General features: G+C 38.0%; 2 protein-coding genes across 8 annotated transcripts in view; both read left to right on the top strand.

Moving 5' to 3' along the window:
* The window catches only part of LOC115218817 (oocyte zinc finger protein XlCOF6-like), a 17,464-nt gene extending 13,339 nt beyond the window's left edge, over nucleotides 1–4,125 (top strand). The window contains exon 3 of one of the 3 annotated variants that reach the window (XR_005002019.1): nucleotides 4,087–4,125. The gene's annotated coding sequence lies outside the window, so the exon portion shown is untranslated. The other 2 variants (XR_005002020.1, XR_005002021.1) reach the window with 2 other exon arrangements.
* Nucleotides 4,126–24,757: 20,632 nt separating this feature from the next.
* LOC115219442 (zinc finger protein 252-like) overlaps nucleotides 24,758–27,219 on the top strand; it is a 30,219-nt gene continuing 27,757 nt past the window's right edge. For all 5 annotated transcript variants that reach the window (XM_036509330.1, XM_036509332.1, XM_036509331.1 and 2 more), the window contains exon 1: nucleotides 24,758–25,496. The gene's annotated coding sequence lies outside the window, so the exon portion shown is untranslated. The remainder of the gene's footprint in view (nucleotides 25,497–27,219) is intronic.

Genomic DNA, 27,219 nt, shown 5'->3' with positions numbered 1-27,219 from the left:
GTGCATAGGAGATGTGAAACGAGGTGGAAAAAATAGTACTCGAAAGACCAAAGATGGAATCACAGGAATCTTTGAGTAACAGTTTGTGAAGATTCTTTTCAGCTTTAATAAAATTGTATATATATATATATAGTTATATATATATATATGTATATGTATACACACACACACATGTACATATATATAAATATATATATATATGTACACACACACACACACACACATTGTATGTGTTATCTTTTATATGGCTATGTGTATCTTTCTTTGATGTATATTTGTGAAAAATGTAAAAGTATTGAGGAAAATGATCAACTGATGCTTTTGAACTGAAGTACCTTGTATTATTTGCTCTTCCCCAGTTATACAGACACTCCCTTGGCACCATCATCATTTATAAATGCAGTGAGCCCTTGATTGACCCATTAGAGACACCTCTTTCCCACAACATTATTGTGCACTAAATGCTGTATAAACGAGATAAATCGTTAAACACAGTCAGGAAGGCTCGTTTGAAGCGATAAAGCACCAGACTAGGTGTTTTAGAGTTATTTAGTGTCAGTTCTACCCTGTCTGAGTTCAACTCCTCATAAAGTTGACTTCACCCTCCCAAACATCAATCTTGATGCTTTGGGATGGGAAGAAACAACATAGGCGCAGGTGTGGCTGTGTGGTAAGAAGCTTGCTTCTCAACCACATGGATCTGGGTTCAGTCCCGTTGCATTGCATCCTGAGCAATTGTCTTCCACTTTAGTGTTGATCCCTGCAAAGCCTTGGGTGTGGAGGTTTGGCAATTAGAAACTGAAAGAAGTCTATCGTGTGTGTGTGTGTGTGTGCAAGTGTGTGTATGAGTGAACCCCACGCACCCCTACTTGACAACCAGTGTTGGTGTGTTTACACCCCCATAACCTAGCAGTTCTGCATTAGTGACTAATAGAATAAGTACCAGGCTTAAAAACAAAAGACCAAGTCTTGGGGTTGATTCTTTCCCTCACCTTTGACCCAGTGGTGTATCCAGAATATGAGATTTGGAGGGGAAAGGAAAGAGAGAGAGTGAGAGAACATAGTAATGAATTTTTCCACTCACCCAAGTGAAAGGAGCTTTGGCCCCGAGGAATTGATGTCAACAGACAGCATCCAACGATCATAGGGTGTTTTGACTCTGGACCCCAACATCCTTCTGTTTGTGGGTCAGCAAGTGTGACCAAATCACTGTTCCTCTTCTCCTCCCAGCTTCCAGCTTAACTCCTCTCACTTGCTTCACAACCAGGTTAAATTGGGGAATCTGATGATGCTGATTAGAAAGCAAACTGCCGATGATGATGATGATCATCATCATCATGTGATGTTGTAACCACAACTATGTGATTGGGGATGGTTGGGGGGATTGCTAAAACAATCCCTAAGTAAATATATATCACAATTACAACAGCTGCTCCCAACTGGGCTTGAACCTGTATAAATGTCTTTATACACACCAATGTTTCCTTCTCTTTATGTCTCTTTCCTCCCCACCCCTGTCTCTACCCATCCTGTTGGGTGTTTCTACAGCCATGACTTGGTCGTTAGACATAGCAGCATAATGTCCCTCAAATCACACCACACTGTCTTAAAATAGGAAAGGTGATGTATTGTATAAGGTAGTCCTTCTCACCTTTAGAAAAATGGGACTGTCATGGTTGGACATCCTTTGATTATATCCTTGTAACTGGCTAGATTTGGGCTGACCTGGTGTTAAACTACAACTTAATGGTCCTTCTTCTCCTCTCTCTCACTCTCAATCTTTATCCTCCTACTGTCTCACTACCCCACCACAATCCCACAACACACCACTGCCTTCAAAATACCGTGTGGGATGGCCTCTATGTTGTCACTCAACCTGCCAGAAATAGCAACCAAATCTGTCACAAATCTCACCCTACTACATTCAAAATGAATAATGCATTTGGATAATGTGGCTCATTGGGCAGGGCTTGTAAAAGCTAGGGAAGTGTGTGAGGTGTCGGCCAGTAAATCCCCTTGGGGCCTGCAGAACCAAAGACGGGTCTGGGACTTTCTACAGGGCTCATTCCCTCAAAAATTTTTTTAAAACCCTCACAGCCCCCTTGAATATTGACAGGATCCCTTCTTCGAAGACCCAAAAGCACTTTTATTCTGTTTAACCCAATTTATCTTAGTGGTCCTTTCCTAGGATATATTCAGTTCCCCTCCCCCCCCCAAAAAACATGATCAGGGTTGAGAGGCCTTGGATGACAGATCTGCCTGATCAAAGCTTACCTGGACTAAACAACCAAATCAAAAACTGTCCCACCTTGGAAGGAAACACTCATTGCAGAGTTAAAATACAAAGAAAGAATCTCTTTGAATGAGAAATAAGCTAATCATTTGGTTAACCCTTTGGTGTCCAGATTACTCTGTTAAATGTAATAATTTTTCATTCAAATTGTTTTGAATTAATCAAGCATTATCTCATAGCTTTGAGGTTTCAATGATGTGATTGTTTATTTTTAGAATGTCAGTGTAGGTTAGGTGTGAGAGGCTGGATATGGCCAGTTTGAACATAAAACATGTGGAATATCTGGGCCAGATTTGGCCGGTTTAAACACTAAAGGGTTAAAATTGCCTTGGATGGAAAAAGACTGAATGGCTACTTGCAGGATTTATAAAGATGGGTGGTTCAGTTCTGCAGGTTGCCTTTGGTGGGCATTTTTTTTTTTTTTACATTCAAGGGGATTTTCAAATCCAGTATATTACAAACTGTTATTTAGAGTGATACTCACTTTAAGATACACCATTAAAAGGATTCCCCACCCCCACCACCCACCTGTACAAAACTTCATTGTCTCTGAGATGCTCTCCTTTCCTGGCTCTGTATCTCTGCCTCAATACTGTCTCATTACAATCCACCACCTCCACCAACAACAACCTTCCACTTTTCCCTGCAGACTTTTATTCAATGCTTCCACTCCAAATTCTATTACTCCCGGCCCTTTTCTCTCTGTGTCTTTCCTTACACCACCCTAAACGACCACAAGCTGTACTTTTATCTTCTCCACACCATCACTTATCCCCCTATTTCTCACCATATTATCGTTGAATGACTTGAAAGGACTATGGGCCTGTCCCTCCTACTCAAACTAGCTAATAAATAATATCATGTATTTGACTGAGAACTGTGTTTTTCGCCTTGATTATTTCATATTTAACGTTTGATGCTTAATAAATATATATATATATATATATATATTATATGTGACAATTATTTGGTTGCCATAATAAAACTCCGAGTTTCTGATGTCAGGTCGGAAATCTGCTCCAGCATCTCATCAGTTATTATTGTCTTAACAACTGACGAGATGCCAGAGCAGGTTTCCACCCCGACATCTGAAACTCAGAGTTGTATCATGGCAACCGAATAATTATCATATATTTTTTTACAGATAAATTCCTCTATTTACATAATATCGAGGTCGCTTTCATTCTTTTGTTGTCTTACCATTTCTATCAATACATCTCTTATTATAAAAGGCAGATTTTATCTGCCTCCCTTTGGGAGTTATACAAATCTACAATATAGGATTTCTTCAATTACAATTTACCTCGCATTTTTAAGAGTACAATGCATCGCGTCATGCCAGGTCCAGTTTTTAAAATTTAAACTCCAATTAAGCAAAATTTACAGAAAACTCACATTCTGGTGTGTGTGTCAAATGCTTTTCTTAGTCTGGTTTACACCACACGCAAACGCACACACACAGTGGGCAACGAATAAAGTGAAACTAGATGTAATATTTGTTTCTCTCTATCACGCTGATAGATACATGAGTAAAATGTATGGGAAGCTAACACATAAGTGTGAGTGAAAATGTTCTTGGAAGAGAGTAAATAGCCAGAGATAGTGATTTGAGGAAGACTTTACATTAAATGGCTTGTGTTAGTAATAAAGTAAACATACACTCATACATACATACATACATACATACACACACACACACACACACATACATACATACATACACACACACATACATACACACACACATACATACATACACACATACATACATACATACATATACATACATACATATACATACATACATACACACACACATACACACACACACAGTATTGAAGCTTGAGAACAATCAGATACATTTGCAACACATCTGTTGAAAATATTATTGTTCACACACATACATATACATATATACATACAGACAGATAGACACACACACACACACACACATGATCCAGCATGGCCACAACCTCAAGGCTGAAACATATAAAAGAATAACAGAATATAAATGTGTGCATGTGTGTGAGAGAGAGAGAGTGTGTGTGTATATGTATGTATGTATGTATGTATATATATATAATAATGCGGTTTTTTCAACAGCTTGAACTAAAAGTCAGAGGGGAATGGGATAAACTACTTATATTAACTTGCTATAAAAGCAGGTAGTAATTTTATCTTGTCCTTATTCATAGTGCAAGTTTTGAAGAGTGCATTTCGATTTTAACAGCTATTTTTTTCAAAGCTATATTGGAACAGCCTAGAAGACGAGCCTCATCCTGAAAGATCTGTAGAACTCGACAAGGACATCCTGAAAACCCTGGTGGAACAAAATCTCATCGTAACTGTTGAGGAACTAGCAGAGAAGCTTGGATTTGATCATTCAACCATTCATTGAGACCTGTGTGCTATCGGAAAAGTCAGCAAATTGGGCCAATGGGTTCCTCACGAACTTTCCGAGTCTAATTGCATGCAGAGAGTGAATGTATACTTTTCTTTGCTGTCACATCTCACCACTACTGCGCTATGTATATCTATATATATAAAACTGTAGTTGTGAGAGTGTCTGTCCCCTTCGATTTAGATTCCTAACTACTCCCACATTTTGCGATGCAGTTTAACCAAATTCGGGTAGCTTATAGTCGTGATTCATATCGAGCCCGTCTGAGTATTAGCGCGCGTCTACGATGAGTCTACGATTTTAAAAATAATTTAACATCATTTTTTATTCCATTTTTAATGCATAATTTTTCGTGTGTCGATGGCGGCGGAGTTGGCGTCCACGCTCACACCTGCACCTGTGGGGAAGGGAGTGTAAGGAAATCAATGTCGTAATGCGTTGTCAAGGAGACCAGCGTTCTTTTAGAACAACGACTTCATGGCTTGAAGACACCAAAACAGAAATGGCTAAGAAAGCGTCTACATGAGTCTACGATTTAAAAAAAAATTTACCATCGTTTTTTTTCCATTTTTAATGCATTTTTTCGCTATTATATAAGGGAAGTAACTCTCTAAAAATGTCTACGATGAGTCAACGATTTTTCAAAAAATTTACCATCATATTTTTTCCATTTTTAATGCATTTTTTGCTATTTTTTGGCTATAACTCTCTAAAAATGCTTATATAGTTATTTCCCTTACAAACCCGAGCAACGCCGGGCGATACTGCTAGTACATATATATATATAAACTTACTTAGAAATGGATGCATGGCATTCAATCAAATAATAATATAAATAATATATATATATATATATATATATATATATATATAGGCATATATATATATATGTGTGTGTGTGTATATAAATATATATATATATATACATATACACACACATATATGGGTACAGGACATCAACATGAAATACCAATACAAATGAGTTCAATATGCAAATGAGAGAAACAAATGGAAAACAGGACAAGTAGCATAAAGAACGACCCTTCATCAGTTGTTGGCTGCCTATCTACTCCTCGTTTCGAGCATTGAACAACAAGGAGGTGTAGGTGGACAGCCGACAACTGATGAAGGGTCGTTCTTTATGTTACTTGTCCTGTTTTCCATTTCTTTCTCTCATTTGCATATTGAACTCATTTGTTTTCATATTTCATGTTGATTACTGTTGGTGATGTCCTGTACCCACATATATATGTGTGTGTATATATATATATATGTATGTACTTAGATCTGATGTTTGATGTGTCTCATGAAAATGTCTTATGTCTGAACAAGATATTTAATGTTTGATGTATGAGGAAGCTATTTGCTGTCTGATGACACTTCATTAAATGCAAATTATTATTATCACACAGAATTTGGTGCCTGAGGTATTAAGACCTGTCTCTAGTCCATCAGCTCTGGTTATCAAAATATGTTCTCCACCTAATTGCAAAGCATACGACCGATTGCACACGAAGAATGATAACCACAAATCTTTAATGCTGCTTTTGGATTAAGAAAATGGTTTCGTACAAGAAGAATATGTTTATCAATGATTAAATAACATCCATAGAATTGGATAATAAGTGAAAGAAGCATAAGAAGTTTATGGTACAATATTTATTTCCTCAAACATCTCGTGAAAGTGGTGTTTCAGAGATTTGTTGTAGTGATATGTCCAACGACAATCACACTGAATGATCCAGCAGTAATCCACCATAATATGTGTCCCTGGGGTCCTGGTTCCATAGTTCTTAGATCATCATCATCATCATCATCGTTTAACGTCCGCTTTCCATGCTAGCATGGGTTGGACGATTTGACTGAGGACTGGTGAACCAGATGGCTGCACCAGGCCCCAATCTTGATCTGTCAGTGTTTCTACTGCTGGATGCCCTTCCTAACGCCAACCACTCTGAGAGTGTAGTGGGTGCTTTTTACATGCCACCGTGTTCATTATGTTCATCATTTAGGCAACCAAGGTTGTCTTGGAAATGATCCAAGTAGCTGTGGAGATAATGCCCTTTGAGGTTCACACTACTGCCAAGATGGCAGAAAGAAGAAAAGATGTTCTGTACTGGTTCAGAGTAGTGATCTGTTTTATGGCTGCCAAGAAGATTTCTTACAACCAGAGTGAAAGAAGACCGTGCGTCTTGGAAACAAATGAAGGTCACATTCTTATTCAATGGTGTGAATAAACGTAGAATTGAGTCTAGAATCTGAGGCACCAAAAGACTTTTTACAATTTCTTCCATATTATTGCTGTTGTTGTTATTATCAAGTGAGAGAGCAGTGCATGCCATCAAAGGGACACTGGGGTAAAATATACAAAGCCCAGTATACCCATCATGACTACCCGTCTGATAAGGGTACATCAGGCACATGCATCACAACCACATGTGCACGACATGGTGATCTCATATCAAGATAAACAGCGCATGACCTTGCAGGTGGGGCCCAGTTAGAATTTTCTTCAGGTCGAGTAGTCCATCCCACTCAAAAGGTCCCTGAATAAGGGTTGTTTAAGGATGTTGAATGAAACACCCATGTCTCCAGAGGTGAATTATTCAAACCCCAAAGAATCCCTCTCAACACATGGCTATGATGCTCCCCCACTACTTCTGCTCCTGATCAGAGATGCACATATCGTCAGCCACCAAGGGACATGCTCAACTGGTTATGGTCAAACAACTGACAAGCAAATCTGTGATATTGAGCAGAATATTTGCTGTAGCCCATCTTTTCTACCAAGACAAAACAATGTACATGATAACACTTCCAATCAGTTACCATCAGAAGCCATGAGAGCCACTGCCTGGTACTGCATCAGGGCATTTATTATTATTGCTAAGATACTTAGTGACATTTCTTCTGGCATTTTATGTTCCGAGTTCAAATCCTGCCAAGGTCGGCTTGGCCTGTCATTGCTTTTAGGTTAGTAAGAGTTATTAATACTGGGGTTGATATAATTAACTTGCCCTTCCCCTCAAAACTGCAAGCATTAAGCCAAAATGAAAAGGAATTATTATTATTCAGAGTCGAAGCTTTGCTGCATCAAACAATCCTTGATCCAGCGTACATAAGAATCATCATGTTGTATTCTTTCAGCTGGGAAGGGCAAGCAGTCTTTTCCTCTCCCTTGTGTCTTGATCAAGGGCAATGGTATGGTGAGTAAAACTGAGAAGAAAGGGGTCAAGGCTTCTCATGTTTTTGGTTTTATATTTACAAAAGGACACTTTCTCTGTTTTGGTTTTTACATAAATATGTAAATGTGTGTGTGTGTGTGTCTTTTATATATGCTATCTTTTACTGGTTTCAGCCAGGGGTTGAGGCCATGCTAGAGCACTGCCATCAGTGTGATTGTTAGTTTATTTCAAACACACCTCCTGACAAAATCTTGTTCTATTTATATCCATGCTTCAAAGATCTATGAGGTCCATTGGCAAGGTATTGAAAAGCTGTGGGCCCTTGTATCCTAAACTGTTTCAGTATTGGGTTCTTATGCTAGACAGAGAGGACACAATCCACCCATCCATCCGTCTATCTATCTATCTATCTTTCTTTGTTTCTTTCTCTGTATCTTTCTTTCTATATATCTAGTTATCCATATCTATCTAACCATGTCTGTCTGTCTATCTTTCTATTTATCTATCTATCTATCTATCTATCTATCTATCTACCTATCTATCTGTTTGTCCAACTATCTATCTATCTATCTATCTATCTATCTATCTATCTATCTATCTATCTATCTATCTATCTATCTGTCTATCTATCTATCTTTTTCTTTGTTTCTTTCTTTCTATATATCTAGTTATCTATATCTATCTGTCTGTCTGTCTGTATATCTACAGCTATTTCTGCCTGTCTGTCTGTCTATCTATCTATATATATCGATCTACATATCTATATATCTATCTATCTCTCTCTCTCTCTATCTATATATCTATGTATGAGTGTGTGTGTGTGTGTGTGTGTTAACTGAGAACCAGTACATTCAAACAGAAACGCCCTGCAGGTATTAACGGCTGACAGAGTTATCTCCCTTTACATCGACCTCCATCTTTCATGCCATGAGGCAGCTGGAAACAACCACACAAGACGAAGTGCACACTTCAGCATCATTGACAGAAACACTTAAGGCTGCTGCTGCTCCAGTATGGCCACAGTCCAATGACTGAAACTCACATGCAACACACACACACACACACATTATAAGCATGTACCTACCTATACATATATCCATGTGTATGTGAGTGGGTGGGGGGGGGGGTGAGTAGAGAAATGAAAGAAAGACTCAAAACATTTAATAGGAGTTGCATAAACTATTATTAATAATAATAATAATAATAATAATAATTACAAGAGCACTCAGAGAGCGCAAACCTCCACCAAGGCAACAATAACGTCCTCTCAACAATTAGCCGGAGATGATTTTTAAAATGAGAATATCTGAAATAAACTCGATTGCTCTCACAAATGAGAATGCTAATAATGAATACGACCACTCTCAAAAATGAAGTAAAAGAACAGGTAAAATAATCCAGAATCCTTGTCCAGTACCAGATTGATCCCAAAAGCTAATCAGTTTGTGCCAGTCATAAGACCAAACATCTCTGAAAGTTTCATCCGAATCTATCCAGCAGTTCTTGAGATATCTTATCCATGGACAAACAAACAAACAAACATAACTGAAAAACAACACCTCCGCCCCTTCGCTAAGGCAGAGGCAATAATGAAATTATTGGGTATGGTACTCAGGTGCACTACAACTCATCAAAGGTGCACGTACAGAACATAGAATTATGTGTGATAAGTAGCTTGCTTACCAACCACATGGTTCTAGGTTCATTTCCACTGCGTGGCACCTTGGGCAAGTGTCTTCTACTATAGCCTCTGGGGTCAATTTGCACCCCACCCTCTAGCTCCACTACAAAATGTAATGGTACCCTACAGAGTTACCCTGGTAGAAATACTGTCAGCCACACCTAATGGACCCTGATTCCTGTGTGTCTTACACTGCAGTCATCCAGCCTACCCCTTAAAACTACACACACACAATATATATATATATACATGTGTGTGTGTGTGTGTGTGTATGTATGCATGTATGCACGTAGGCAGATAAGTTGGTAGGTAGGCATGTATTCATGTATGTTTATATATATATATGATATTCCGAAATATCATATGAGACTATGGATGACTAAATTACAAAAGGTATATAACCCATTGTCTGTATTATAGTGCATTCAAAACATTTTGATGTTTATATACATACATATATATATATATATATACATATACATATGTGCGTGAGTGTGTATATGTGTGTGTGCCCGTGGTAGTAGGGTGCCAAGAGCACCATCCAAGCATGATCGTTTCCAGAGCAGCCAACTGGCTTCCATGCCAGTGGAATGTAAAAGGGCACCATTCGAGTGTGACTTATTACCAACATCGCTTTACTGCCACCTGTGCCGGTGGCATGTGTAAAAAGATTCAAGCAAGGTCGTTGCCAGTACCACCTGACCTGGCCACCGTGCTTGTGGCACGTAAAAAGCACCCACTGGGCCTCGTGCTGGTGGCACATAAAAGTAAAAGCACCCACTACACTCTTGGAGTGGTTGGCGTTAGGAAGTGCATCCAGCCGTCGAAACTCTGCCAGATCAAGATTGGAGCCTGGTGCAGCCATCTGGTTCGCTAGTCCCCAGTCAAAATCATCCAACCCATGCTAGCATGGAAAATGGGCGTTAAACGATGATGATGATGACGATGATATAGATAGATAGATAGATAGGTAGATAGATAGATAGATAGATAGATAGATAGATAGAAGGTAGATATGTAACTATATATACATCTATATACTTACATATTTATATATGCATATACAAATATACATACAAACACATATACACATACAAACATACATATACATATATATGCTTGTATATATTTATGTATGTGTCTATGTGTGTATTTTTGTATGAATGTATGTATATCAGCCAGGATGCTCATCCGCCCTTAAGAACTTGCCTACAGTCCCACCACCACCACCACCACCACCTCCAGCCCTGCTGTGTAGGATGAAGCTAATGACCTCCTCCAGATACTCACCTGCCTCAAAACACAGCAGCCAGTAGGAATAACACACATATATCCATACATTTATACACACTCACACACATACATACATATATACATACATACATACATGCATGCATGCATACATACATACATACATGCATACATACATACATATATACATACATATATACATACATACATATATACATACATACATAGATACATACATACATGGATGCATGCATACATACATACATATATACATACTTACATGCATACATACATACATACATACATACATACATACATACATACATACATACATACATGCATACATACATATATACATGCATACATACATATATACATACATACATGCATGCATACATACATACATACATACATATATATACGTATATATACATATATGTATATACATACACACACACACACACAACAAACACATATATATGCATATTTTTCATATAAAAATTGGTGTACATTTAAACACGAAAGAGGTGAGCCTTAACAGGTCGCCTTACATACTAGAAGGAGCAGTCAAAAAGTCCAAACCACACTTAAGAGCAAATTTGAAGGGAATGAAAAATAAAAACGTTTACCATGTCTTACATATATATATATATATAGCCGCAATGTGGTAAGTAGCTTGCTTACCAACCACATGGTCCTGGGTTCAATCCCACTGCATGGCACATTGGGCAAGTGTCTTCTACGAAAGCCTTGTGAGTGGATTTGGTAGAGAGAAACTGAAAGAAGCCTGACGTATATGTATATATATGTATATGTATATGTTTGTGTGTGTGTTTGCACCCCACCAATATTGCTTGACAACCGATGCTGGTGTGTTTACGTCCCTGTAACTTAGCAGTTTGGCAAAAGGGACCGATAGAAAAAAGTACTAGGGTTACAAAGAATAAGCTCTGGGGTCAATTTGCGCAACTAAAGGCGGTGCTCCAGCATGGCCGCAGTCATATATATATATGACTGAAACAAATAAAAGAGTAAAAGAGAGAGAGAAATACACACACACGCACACACACACATATATCTACACATATACACACAGAGAACACATACACACACACACCAAACCCCTCACCCCCACCCACAGCCCTCTCATCCCTGACTAGCCGACCTGCAGTAATGGAAGCTGCTGCAAGTTAGCATGACTTCCACAGTATTCTTCAGTTTCCACCCCAACCCCCAACCCCTTCCCTTCAGCCCTAAAACGATGTCTTAAGAACCGGGGGGGGGGGGCTCATTCAACTAACATCCTTTTCTAAGCGAACATCACGTCATTTCATCAGCCCCCCCCCTCTAAAAAAAATTGCGTTTGTGAGTGGAAATAACATTTAAAAAAATAATTAAGGAAAACAGCTGACATATAAGGAATTTTTTTTTGAAGAAAATTGGAAATGTTGAATCATCATTTATTTAGAATTTTAAATTTCATTAAAATAAGATAAAAATGGTTTCAGAGAGTTTTTTCTTCTTGTTTCTTCATCCTTCTCTTTCATGAGGTACGGGAAGAGATGAAGAATGATGTCTAAGTGGATGTATATACATTTCTGTATCTATGCGGGAAGTGTAGGTTTGTGTGTGTGTGTGTCCAACCTATGCCAGCATGGAAAACAAGCATTGGTGAGCGGCTGTGTGGTAAGTAGCTTGCTTACCAACCACATGGTTCCGGGTTCAGTCCCACTCTGTGGCACCTTGGGCAAGTGTCTTCTACTATAGCCTCAGGCTGACCAAAGACTTGTGAGTGGATTTGGCAGACGGAAACTGAAAGAAGCCCGTTGTATATATATATATATATATGTATGTATGTGTGAGTGTATGTATGTATGCATATGTTTGTGCGTCTGTGCTGGTCCCCCCAACATTGCTTGACAACTGATGCTGGTGTGTTTACGTCCCTGTCACCTAGCAGTTCGGCAAGAGAGACCGATAGAATAAGTACTAGGCTTACAAAGAATAAGTCCTGGGGTCGACTTGCCCAACTAACGGTGGTACTCCAGCATGGCCGCAGTCAAATGACTGAAACAAAAGAATATATACATATATACACACAAATACACATATATTCATAGACAGACACACACACGCGTTCACACACGCACACACATATATAATATAAATAATATATATATGCATACGTATATGTACATACATCTATACATATATATATACATGCATATGTGGGTGCAGGACATCACGAAACGTGTACAACAAAAAAATAGGAAATACGAATACATGGAATATAAACTATTGGTGAACAAGACAAACAACATAAAGAACGACTCTTCATCAGTTGTTGGCTGTTTTTCTACTCTTGTATTTCGAGCATTTAACAACAATATATGCTTTTGATCAAACAGTTGCTCCTGCAAAGCAAATTAAATAAAATTGGGGATTTTTGCGGAGGGTCAAAATTGGTAACACAGAGATAGATAGATAGATAGATGGCTTGGCGATTTTTTTTCCTCTGTCTTCCCTTCTCCTATGTTTCCGACGAAGAGCTCCGCTCGAAACGTGAAACCCTCCTTCTTTCCTGAGTATCCAATAATACTAAATTTTTATCCCACGTCCTCACGTTGTTGTGTTTTTTTGTGCTTTCTTGTTTGGATTAACTTTAGATAGATAGATAGATAGATAGATAGATAGATAGATTGACAGATAGATACGGTATATATATATACATACATATATACATATGCATGCGGAAAACATGAGTATAAATTATATGAATATGTGTGTGTATGTATGAGGACTAGCTCTTCTTTTAAGCATGCATTGAAAACATGACTATGTTCTAATTTAATCCTTTTTATTAAAGTTTCCTTGTCTCAGATAGACCCTCAGTTTTTTATACATACATACACACATATTGCCCCTTCCCCATGCACATGCGCAGAAACACATAGGAATAAGGGAGTAGAGCCTTACTTCATATACATTCATCCCTTTTTTTCATATATATTCGTAACTAATTAATACCCATTGACATAGGCTCATTCTGGTCCCTTTTCAAAGCCCAGTTCCATCAGGACTAAACTCTGGGATCCTGCAAGCATCTCTTAATCCCTTCCAATTCTCTGGTAAATATATTCTTATAAGTTACCCAAGTTGGTTTCTTCATGTAAGGGCCCTATAATAGTAAAAAAAGAAAAGAAGTTTGAGAAGGGTATTTTCTGAATCAATATTGTTGGGCTGGAAGAACCATTTGAACATTGAACAGAAGAGTTTTGAACTTCTGAGTTCAAATCACACCAGGGCCAACTTTGTCGTTCATCCTTTCAGGCTCAATAAAATAAGGTACCATTTGAGTACTGAGTTCAATGTAATTGACTAACCCCTCTCCCACTAATATTGCCGGCCTTGTGCTGAAATTTGAAATGAATATCTTTTGCAGGTAACTAAAAGTGATGGAGATAGTGAACAGAGACAGTTCACCTGGTTTAACCCTTTCGTTACCCTATTTCTGTTGAGATGCTTTGTGTTTCAATTAATTTTAAATATAACAAAGAATTTAGTAAAATAACTTAGTTATCATTCAGCTAGTGTTAGGAACATAAATTGTGACTCAGGTTTGGTGGCAGATTCTAATTCAAAACTTTTGAAAACAAGACATTTCTACTCAGAGCCAGAGGTGGTTTCAGCCAGGTTGGTATCAAAAGGGTTAAGAATTGTTTCTCTATTATATATTTTAACCCTTTTGTTACCATATTTCTATTAAGATGCTCTGTGTTTCTTTCAATTAATTTTAAATATAACAAAGAATTTAGTAAAATAACTTAGCTATCATTCAGCTAGTGTTAGGAACATAAATTGTGACTAAGATTTGATGGAAGATTTTAATTCAAAACTTATGAAAACAAGACATTTGTACTCAGAGCCAGAGCTGGTTTCAGCCAGGTTGGTAAAAAAAGGGTTAATATGACTGCAGGAAATATGTGCACTAAAACTAATAGAATTACAGAATTTTCACGTTTCTGAATTAAATGCTTCCATAGCATGAATGCATCATCATTATTATTAATTAATTACGAGTTCAAATTCCGCCGAGGTTGACTTTGCCTTTCATCCTTTCTACTGGTAGCGCAAGGCCTCAAGGGATTAAGTCAATTACATCGACCCCAGTGCATAACTGGTACTTAATTAATCGACTCCAAAAGGATGAAAGTTCAAAGTCAACATCGGCTGAATTTGAACTCGGAACACTGCTCAGCTCTTCGCCCTGTGTTCTAACAATTCTGCCTTTTTTGGGGTCAATAATAAAAGCACCAGTCGAGTATTGGGGTCGATGTAATTGACTTAGCCCCTCCTCCTGAAATTGCTGATTCTATGTCAAAATTTGAAACCCTTATATATTCTGAAAAGGTGGTCAGCTGGTAAAATGGTGAGAGCCTCAGACAAAATGCTTAGCACCATGTCTTCCCACTCATTACACTCTACATTCAAATCCTCTCAACGTTAACCTCGTCCTTCATCCTGCTGGGATTGATAACAGTTGAGGACATCATCATCATCATCATCGTTTAACGTCCGTTTTCCATGCTAGCATGGGTTGGATGGTATGACCAGGGTCTGGAAAGCCAAGAGGCTGCACCAGGCTCCAGTCTGATCTGGCAGTGTTTCTACAGCTGGATGCCCTTCCTAATGCCAACCACTCTGAGAGTGTAGTGGGTGGTTTTTACGTGCCACCGGCACAGGTGTCAGCCAAAGCTGGCAATGGCCATGATCGAGTGGTGCTTTTTATGTGCCACCGGCACAGAGGCCAGTCGAGGCGGTACTGGCAACGGCCACATTCGGATGGTGCTTTTACGTGCCACCAGCACTGGTATCACAACTAAAATTTCCATTGATTTTATTTGATCGATTTCGATTTCACTTGCCTCAACAGGTCTTTGGAAGCAGAGTTTTGTGCCCTAAGAAGGAAAAGTATGCATAAGTGGACTGGCTACAGGGGTTAATAATGAAATTCACTAGCCTCCTCCCACCAAATTTCAGGCTTTGAGCCCTATATTAGAAAGGAATATTATTGTTGTCCCCTCCAAATAAATTGGCACCGCTAGTGTTCATAAGGGTAAAGCCTGGCAGTGCATCCACACACCCGAAACAGTGAGTCATAACACACCAGATGCCAAGAACAGGTGTCATGGTGACCCACTGAGTCAGGCAGGTCGTAACATACCAGACAAACCTGGTGGTGCATCCACCTGCTGAAAAAACAGTAGGTCATAATGCACCAGGCCCCACAAACTGGCAGAATTCCATTGCGGATTTCCTCTCTTTGCATCGGGAGTTCAAATCTCACCAAGGTCAACTTTGACTTTCATCTTTTCAGGTTCATTAAAATAAAGTTTCAGTCAAGTGCTAGTATCAATGACATCAATTTGCCCTCCTCTTCTTAGATTGCTGGCCTTTCTGCCAAAAGTAGAAAGAATTAGGAGTTCAAATCCCGCCACGATTGAATTTGCCATTCATCCTTTCAGGGTCGATAAAATAAGTACCAGTTGAGCGCTGGGGGAGAGGGTCGATGTTTACATAGCCTTGATCCCTCGCCTTAAAGCTGCTGGCTTTGTGTGAAAATCTGAAATTGTTTAAGACGACCAGCAGGCAGAATTGTTAGCTCACTTGACAAAATGTTTAGCGGCATTTCGTCCCGTCTTTACGTTCTGGGTTCAAAATTCCACCGGGGTCGACTTCGCCTTTCAGGGAGTCGTTAAAATAAGTAGCAGTCGAAAACTGGAGATCGATGAGATCGATTTCCCCTTCCCCTAAAGAACTGCTGGCCGAAATTTGAAATTAATATTGTTGTTGTTGGTGTTGCTATCGCCAGCCGAGGACGACTTTGCCTTTCGTTCTTGGGAGATGGATAAAAAAAAAAAACAGAAAATGCTGGGAAATAGTAAGGACGACGTTAATAGTGAAAAAAAGTCACCGTGATAAATTTCATTATTTTTGGCCGGAAAAAACAAAAATGTCACGTAAAGAATGTCATATTATTCAAATATCATTAATAAATGAAAAGTAATTTTAAACCACTTAATTAACCACGAAACCATGACATATACATGCGAAGAAATATCACTTTTTATTCATTATCTTAGATAATAGAAGAAAAACCACCTCATTGAACGAGACATTTTAATAGAAGTTTTCGTGGGACATTTTCCGTGATTTTTCCCCTGTATTCTATATTATTGTCTATAACTGTGCCCCAAGATTAATATTTTTATGGCTATGTAAGAATTCTATTTTTCGAATAATTGCTTTGTCATTGTTGACGAAGGACGATACAGTTTTAATGTTTCATATGAGGAAAAAGTGACGCCGGACTGTCATCTCTGTTCACACCTGGGACATTGAACAGCATTCTTGTACAAAACTTCGTGATAATTAACAAATGAAGATTAATTTAAGCGGGTGTCAGGTAAAGAGTAAGGCTGGAAATCTAATGAAAATTTAGTTTAAGAGTTGCAAACAAAATTAAAACGAAAAAAACCATGCTTATATGATGTTTAGTTTATTAAAACTTCAAATCTGGCAACAACTTCGATATGTTGTATTGTCTTTTAACAATTTCCATCCTGGTCCGTCTTTTATCTCATCACATCTGTGAATCTGTTACAGTTGTTCGTTTATCTAAGCATTTGCAACAATCTGGATTATATATATATAAGACTTGTGAAGTATATTGAAATATGCAGTTGGGAAACGGACCAGCCTGGGACCGAAGCTCCACTGGGAACCAGTCTGCCTGCCTGACTGTCTGTATGTATTATACAGATTGTTACAAGTATGTGTGTGTGTGTGTGTGTATATGTCCCTGTGTGTGCATGGGTATACGGATCTACGTACATTCTTGAATCACTCGGGATTTTAGTGGTGCTGGTTATTCAAACGGCGCGTGTGTGTGCGTACGCGAGAGTGTGGGTGAGGGTATGTATGTATTTGTGTGTGGGTGAGTGTATGTATGTATTTGTGTGTGTGTGTATGTGAGTGTGTGGGTCTATGTATGTATTTGTGTGTGTGAGTGAGTGGGTGAGTGTATGTATTCGTGCTTGTGTGGGTGTATGTATGTATTTGTGTGTGTCTGTGTGGGGGGGTGTATGTATGTATTTGTGTGAGAGTGTGTGTGAGCGTGCGACTTGGTGTAACAAAATGTACCTTCAGCCACGAAACGAAGTTTATGAGAAATTTCTTTGTAATATTTCTTTTTAATGCTAGGTGGCAAGGTGTTGGTGGAGAGGTGGGCGGGTAAATAATTCTTTAACGACTTAAAGAATCGAAAAATAGCTTCAATTCGAAAGAACTTTTCACCTATGAATTAATTTTACCTGGCCAAATATGATTGGTCTTCAATCTGGTTTATTCAAAACGTAATTTGGGGTGCTATACACACCTGCATACGTACATTTTCGAGAGCGAGTGTATGAACAAAATGAGCTAATAGAAATAGCTCAAAGTAGCCACTGGCATGTATTTGACCAACATAAATACAGGTATACCAATTACCATACAATATGAAGTCTAGATTTCGTGAAATTATCTCTTCCACTTGACAGGGGATGTACCATAATTACCAAATAGTAATTAAGGCCCGCTCCATATAAGAAGGGGAGGTAATCTAACGACTCGAAGCTTCTCCAAAGCTGACACACCATTCAAGAAAAGGACGTTTATTGTGAAAGGGACAGGTGTAGGCGCTTGTTTCTGCCCCATTTGGTGTCATCAGCCCAACATTTTATCCTATTTTATAACCTATAGCCAAGGGTCTTAGACTTATACAAAATTAGTAGAAAACATTTAAGAGAGGGTTATCTGCTTTATTTTTCTCTGTGTGATGGGAATAACAAGGTTGTAGTGACTTCATTTAGGCATAGAGTAGATTCGAACCTGTATCAGCAAATTTCCCATAACAGTTCAACAGCATTTTTCTCACAGAAAAACTATAGTGACAGCAGTTACATTTAGCATATGGCTTTGCCAAGCCGATTTATGTCTTCACCACTTGACCCTCCTGACCTCTTCTAGGTCAAGAAAAGTTAGAATCGAGATAAGAGGTATCCCCAAGGAAATCTGTTGTTCTCTACAATATGTTTCTCCTTCTGACTGGTTTTGTATAGTTAAAAATACAAGAACTCTGTAAGCCAAAGTCAGTTAGTGAGAACCAAAATGAAACACTGTCTCTGAATGAAAAGGCACAGAGACACAACTGTGGTCACTCATCAACAAAGCAGTCGGTTCATCCCACCACTCTCACTGTCTCTTCTCTACAAAATTAGCCTATCTCTATCTGTGGTTTACTATAACATAATGAGGAGAACAGAAGCACACGTCATCATCATCATTTAACGTCTGCTTTCCATGCTAGCATGGGTTGGACGATTTGACTGAGGTGTGGCAAACCAAACTCCAATCTGATCTGGCAGAGTTTCTACAGCTGGATGCCCTTCCTAACGCCAACCACTCCGAGAGTGTAGTGGGTGCTTTTACATGCCACTGACACGAGGACCACTTTGGTGGAACTGGCTATGGCCACGCCCAAAAGGTGCTTTTTATGTGCCACCTGCACAGGAGGGAGTCCAGTGGCACTGGCAACGACCTCGCTCGAATTTTTCACACACCACTAGCACAAGTGCCAGTAAGGCGACGCGGTAACGATCACACTCGAATACAAGAAAAATCTATGATATCCCTCTTTACCTCGCCTGCTTTACAAATTATATCGTACCAGCCAATCATGGTCTTGCCTATATACAAAGCAACGGTAAATAAATATTTCTTTTTCAACTTTGATCCCTGTCCTCCTTTCATCTTGCACATCTGCAGCATCAACACCCGTTACAAAAGGTGACCACTGACTCGACCTAAAATACTGTTACAATTGGTAACAATTATTATCCCAATTACCGTTAAAACTGGTGACCCCAACGTAATTCGAACACACAGCCTTCTGAAACTTTCCACAAGGGTGATTCTATAAATTGTTAGCTAAGTACATTATATATATTCAATTATACATGTATACATACAAATATATATTTACACACACACACACACGTTCTTATATATAGATAAATACATATACACACACTCACACACATATACATATACTCATTTATATATATATATATATATATGTATATATATATATATATATGTATATATATGTATATATATATATATAAGAACACCCCAAGCAAAAAATCAGTAAGTCAACTCCTGTGATGACTCAACAAGTTCAGTCACTTTGGTGATAACTCAACAGTTAGCCACTACAGTGAGAACAAAGTCTGGCTGACAGCTAGAACCTTGTTCAGAGGGAGAAATGAAGTTTATTGTCAGCAACTGTGAGACAACGTCCCACACCTTACAAATCTCTCTAGCTCTAATTCTGTTCTCATACAAACATCATTCTATCTTTCTCTGTATTTACTACTAAACAATGAAGAGGATACAACACAAACTTTACTTTGCATGCTTTATGGATTTTTCAAAACCTGCCCGTCGATGCAAGTATTGTAATGTAACAATAAATAAATATTTCCTAAAACTTCATGCATTGTTCCTCTTTCACATCCTACAGTATGCAATATAACAGCAAATTTTCATCGTCACAAATGCTGACAATCGACACATCGTAATATTGTTTACTAATCAATTTTTACGTTACAATACTGACCTCAACTTCAACTAAAAATTTTATCGTTACAAATAGTCTAATAAAAATATACCGTTACAACTTGTGCCCCGAACAAGAGCATTGTAGCCTTCACAAAGATTAACTGCAAGCCAGCGCTGGCCTCGACTGGCTTCCGTGCCGGTATCCGTAAAATACACCAATCCGACCGTGGCCGTTGCCAGCCTGCCTGGCACCTGTGCAGGTGGCACGTAAAAAGCACCCACTACACTCACGGAGTGGTTGGCGTTAGGAAGGGCATCCAGCTGTAGAACATTGCCAGATAAGACCGGAGCCTGGTGCAGCCTTCTGGCTTCCCAATCCCGGTCGAACCGTCCAACCCATGCTAGCATGGAAAGCGGACGTTAAACGATGATGATGATGATGATGATACATATATACACACAAAATAGAGGTTTGGTTAGCCTCATGAAGGGATTGGTTTCATCCAAGGAAATACTGGTTAAATACCAAATATTTTGGGGGAATTATTTCCTTAAAATAATAGGTATATATATATATATAAGATATATATATATATATATATAAACATATAGTTTATATTCATATAAAAGAAGAAAAAGAAAATGGAGATTGGGAAGTTAATAATTGTTTATTATTAACAAAAAAATCACTTCATCATCCCTTACAGCTGTTTCAATTAATACTTAGTAAATATTAAATATTAAATTCATATGACCTGAGCATAATATCATCAGAGAGAAAATATATATACCCTTGGATATTTTATACATGTGTTTATGGATTCATTATAGCAGATAATGCTTTTTACGTGCCACCGGCATGGGGGCCAGTCAGTACCGCCTGACTGGCCCCCATGCCGGTGGCACATAAAAAGCACCCACTACACTCTCGGAGTGGTTGGAGTGGGGAAGGGCATCCAGCAGTAGAAACTCTGCCAGATAAAGATTGGAGCCTGGTGCAGCCATCTGGTTTGCCAACCCTCAGTCAAAATCGTCCAACCCATGCTAGCATGGTAAGCGGACGTTAAACGATGATGAGGATGATGATGTGGTTGAATACTTCACAGGTACGTGTATCCTTAATGTAGTTCTCAGAGAGATTCAGCATAACACAGAATGGGGCAAAGTTGGCCCTTTGAATTACAAGTACAATTCATTTAAGCCTGCTGAGTGGACTGGAGCAATGTAAAATAAAGTGCCTTGCTTCAAACACAACATTGCACTGGGAATCGAACTTATGACCTTCCGATTGTGAGCCAAATAACCTAACCACTGGACCACTTGCTTTCACACACACATTTTGAAAGCATCCTCCAATAAGAAGTCAATCTCGTTTCTTTCAACAGCAAAAAACTCAAGCATTTTTTTAAAGAAGAAAACATCTCACCTCATCCCCTTAAACATGAACAGCATTTAACAAGATCCCTTATAATCAATCTAGACATTATCCCTCACTATGACTGAAGATTTCTCTGGCCAAATGTATATCCTTAATATAACTAGGACCACATCCTAACCACTAGCCCTTCTATTCAGGACCAGAAAATACTCTCAATTACCTACTCAATTAACCCTCTACAAAGCTCAGATGAGGCCCAAAATGGAGCATTTTTCTCACATCTGGGACAGTGCTTTTTCTGTTATAGACTTCCTAGACTAAATCTGGAGAAAGGCTACTCGACTAATTGGCATTAAATCACTCACAGACATGTTCCAACCTCTTGCCCACAGGCAGGACCGGATAAAGAGCCATAGAGGCCCTAAGCAATTAAAAGATTTTGGTGCCCCCCCCCCCATATATATGTAATTCAAAATATATACCATAAAATAAATTTCTATTTTTCAAAACGAAACAAAAGTAACAATAAGATGGAAAATAATGTTTATTTTTGTATGCTTCCACTTTTATTTATTATTTCAAAGTTTTCTCTTAGGTTTTTTTAATGGCAAAGTCTTTGATCAGATCCTCACCATTACACCAGAAACACTTTGAAATTATATTTCTCATCATATAAACCACTTTGAACATTATTTAAGCGAGTGGTTGTGTAGTAAGTAGCTTGCTTACCAACAACATGGTTCCTGGTTCAGTCCCACTGCATGGCACCTTGGGCAAGTGACTTCTACTATAGCCTCAGACCGACCAAAGCCTTGTGAGTGGATTTGGTAGACGGAAACTGAAAGAAGCCCATCATATATATATATATGTGTGAGTGTCTGTGTTTGTCTCCACACCATCGCTTGACAACCGATGTTGGTGTGTTCATGTCCCCGTAACTTAGCGGTTCGGTAATAAGGGACCGATAGAGTAAGTACTTGGCTTACAAAGAATAAGTACTGGGGTCGATTTGTTTGATTAAAGGCGGTGCTCCAGCATGGCCGCAGTCAAATGACTGAAGCAAATAAAAGAATATCGTCATTTTAACGTCAACTTTTCCTGCTTGCAGAGGTCAGACAGAATTAATTGAATCAAATTCTTTATAACTGAATGCCCTTCCTATCGCCAACCTTCACCTTTTCCCAAGCACAGTAATGTTTCCTCCATGATCAGACATGTTTCTGCAGAATATTGGAAATCAACGACACTGCTTGTATGACAGTGACACTCATTTACAGCTATCACGATGTCAACACATGGAGACACATACATACACACAAAGATAGATGTGCATATGTATGTATATATATATATGTATATGAACGCATACATACGCATAGGTATGTGTACGTATGTATGTATATATACACGCATGGACACACACACATATATATATATATACATACATATATACATACATATATATATATATATAGTGTGTCTATGGCCAGCTGGAGGAGTGTGTCCTCCTGGGGCTAAAAACTACAGTAGCATCCACCCTTAGGGGTTAGCCATATTGAAATGGCAAAAATACGTCACGATATATATATATATATATATATATATATATATATACATACACACTCACACACATACAAACAGCTGATTATTCACTCTGTTGCTGCTGTTTCCCGCCACGTGTGGTCTTTCTGCCAGAGATATATTCTTTCATGCGAACCACACACACACACACACACATACCGACATATTTCTGGTATACTTGTATGTAAACATTGTATTCATTTATACAGATGTACTAAAAATTTTGCATTTCTGTATATAGATATATATTGAAATAAATTCATTCTATATTATTTGTGGGCGAACTTTTGTTTTCATATAAATTATATAAATATTCGCATAATACACACACGTATATATATAAGTAGATTGTATAGAAATGCATATACATTTACTGTATGTATATGCATTCATTTGCGTATGTGTAGACATCCAGCACCGTGCATATATATATAACTTAGCTCGAAAATTTTTTTTTAAGTAAAAAAAAAAAAATGGAGCCTTTAAAAGGAACCAGTCGAGAAACTGGGTCAGAGTTTGGTGGAGATAACTTATTGGAAAGATAATATAACTCGAAGTAGAATATTTATTTTAAAATCTTCCTGGCAGCGAGATGTAACTTGAGTCATACGTTGGCAGCATCTGTCAAATACAGAATAAAGTTTTAATTCGTACACAAGCATTAGTTCCATTAAAAATTTGAAGAAAATTGCAAAATTAATCAATAGTTGTTGTAATAATAAAAATGATTAATTATTCAACTATTGTTTTGGCTCATCAAAATGAAGTGGGAAGAAGTCTATGAGATGTAGAAGGGAAGAATCGTTCTTTATGTTACACCTATCCTAAGAAAACGAGAGAGAGAAAGAGAGGTATGAAGTAAATGCTTGCTCTAAGCCTGAGCTAGACGGCATGCGTCACAAAATTGCTGCTCAAGTTCCACCCTTCCCCAGACACAACAAAAATTCATTGTATCTACTCCAAGAAACAATAGGAAGAAACGGTGTCGCCGGTGTAAAAGTAACCGCACAAAACAACACCGCCTACCTATGGAACTTCATATCGGTTCATTTTGAAATGTTTTATTTTTACTTCCTAATATTTTCTTCAATTGACAAATTTTATCAACGTGACAAATATTTGCTTAGATTTTTCATATTTATTTAAGAGAAAAAGAAACGCAAACAAATGAACCGAATAAATATACATTCCCCCCCCCCCGACTTCATATTTTAAGTCCTTTTTCTTCCCCTGATAGTCTTGCGAACGGGTTATCTCCCCCTGTGTTTACAAGCCGCTCTAATACAAAGCAGCCTTCCCCCCACTCCCACCTTCTTTATATCTATATCTCTCACTTCCTCCCTCTCTCTCTCTGATCTCCGTCTTTCTCTCTCTCTTTCTTTCTCTACCGAGACGACACTGAAACTCCTTAAGCTGCTGACTGCGAGGAGCACATTGATGCCACCGTCATTACTAAACACACATATATATATTTTTATATCTACACACACAGCCCTAGGTGCATCCAGCTAGAATCTCTATTTATCCACACATCCATCCATCCATCTGTCTATCCGTTTCTCTCTCTCCTAACTCTGACATTAGCCGCCTCTCTTACAACAATGAGGAAGAACGGGAACGAGCCATATCTGAGCAGCCATCGGCAACGGCAGCACAAAAGTTGAACGGATGTCTTAAGAACTTCTTTAATCAACGTGGAAATAAAATACACACACAAAAATTCTCTTTCCCCCCAGAAGCAGCAGAAATCGGGCCGAAAAAGCACCAATCCCCTGCCCCCGTCAGCCACCAAAAATCCACAACAGTCCCATATCCGCCAAGTGCCCTCTCTCTATGTCTTGGCTGTCTTCGAGTCTCCTCTGTCCTGTCTCCAGACACTAATTGAGCATCTGTTTTTCTGTGGATCTTCTTCTCCTCCACAACTTCGTTGCTTGTCTCTAGCAACAGAGATCGACATCAAGGAAAGCTGTTTTTGCTGTTTCATAAACACAGATCGACCGGTGGATTCATTCTTTCTTTTTAAAACATTTTTTTTTTAAACACCAGAGTCAACAGAAGACATTGTAAGATGTATAAAGATTTCTTATGTATACCTATACACGCAAATATATATGTCTGTATATTATACACGCACATATAAACATATATCCATTATACACACATTCACTTTATATATATACATATATATATACATATATATATACATATATATATAATATATATATATATATACATATATATATTGTATATATATATACACATATATATACATATATATATATATACATATAATATATATATATATATATATATATATATAATATATATATATATATATATACGGTGTCTGATTATGCTAGGGCACATTTTATTTGTAATTTATAAGACCATGGGTCCATTTTAAGACATATATATATACATATATATATGTAAATTCATTATATATATTATATATATATATATTATATACACTCACACTCAAATATATAATAATTGTCTTGTTATATTTTACCTTAAGTATCTATATTTGTGTGTATGTATTTACTGTACATTGTTGGTTGTAATTTTTCTTGTAAGTTTTCATTTTACATTGTATATATATATAATATATATATATGTGTGTGTGTGTGTATTTCATTGTATATATTATTAACGTCACGTAGACAGAGAGGGGAGCCTGCTAGAAATGGGAGCTAAATCTCCCCAGATTACACCGTACCGTCTTGAAAAAGGAAAGGATACACTATACTGTATTTCCAAAACTACACACACAAAAAAAAGCGGGATCATCACGGCTGGACGCTTTTGATCATCGGTCTGTTTATCCTGTGCTTACCTGGGGTTAAAAAACTAATTACAGGCAGAAGACCTGTATATGATGATGCATAAACGAATCTATATAATTATATAGTGATAGATGTTTATATAGACATTCACATAAACATTCATACACGTAAATTGACAGTGTTTGTGCTCAAATAGCTATACACACTACATGTGTATCAGACGAGATAACGAGGGGAACCTCTACGTGGACGCTCGATTTGCTAAAAATAGCAACGAAATCTCACTCAAATATCGCCCTAACGTCTTGTGAAAAAGAATGACATACTAGATAATATATTCGTTGATAATCTTCGATAGATAGAATGGTCCTGGCTGGAACGTCTTCGATCATATGTCTGCTCGATCAGGGTTGTTCGACCTGCTAGAAATAACAGATTTTATTCATCACATTGTACAGTCATTATATATATATATATATATATAAACACACACATACATATATATATATATATATATAGATATAGAAGACACATTTGATAATGTTGTCCTAGATACGCTTTGTTTAGAAAAGGACAGATGGTCACAGCTGGAGCGCCTTTGATCTAGGTCTGCTCGATCAAGATTGACTTGGGGGTTAAACAACAACAGTGTATATATGCATGTGTCTATGTATGTGTGTATATATATGTGTGTGTGTGTACGAATATATTTATTCCCTTATGTGTTCCAGCCCAAAGGTTGTGACCATGCTGGGGCACTATATATATCTATCTATTTATCTCTCTCTCTCTATATATATATATATAATCACACACACATACATTGAAGTCCCATACAAATTGATCCATATGACTGACTATGCACCATCAGAAAATGTTGAGATATTCTTAAAATTTGTTTTTAATTAGCATTTCTTGACTATTTACGCACACACATAGGTATACACACACTTACATATATATGTGTGTGTGTGTGGATGCATGTATGTATGTGTGTACG

The sequence above is a fragment of the Octopus sinensis genome, linkage group LG14 (assembly GCF_006345805.1).
Source record: "Octopus sinensis linkage group LG14, ASM634580v1, whole genome shotgun sequence".
NCBI classification, from domain to species: Eukaryota; Metazoa; Mollusca; class Cephalopoda; order Octopoda; family Octopodidae; genus Octopus; species Octopus sinensis.
The sequence above is the reverse complement of the archived record's forward strand: the minus strand, read 5'-3'. Positions and strand labels throughout refer to the sequence as shown.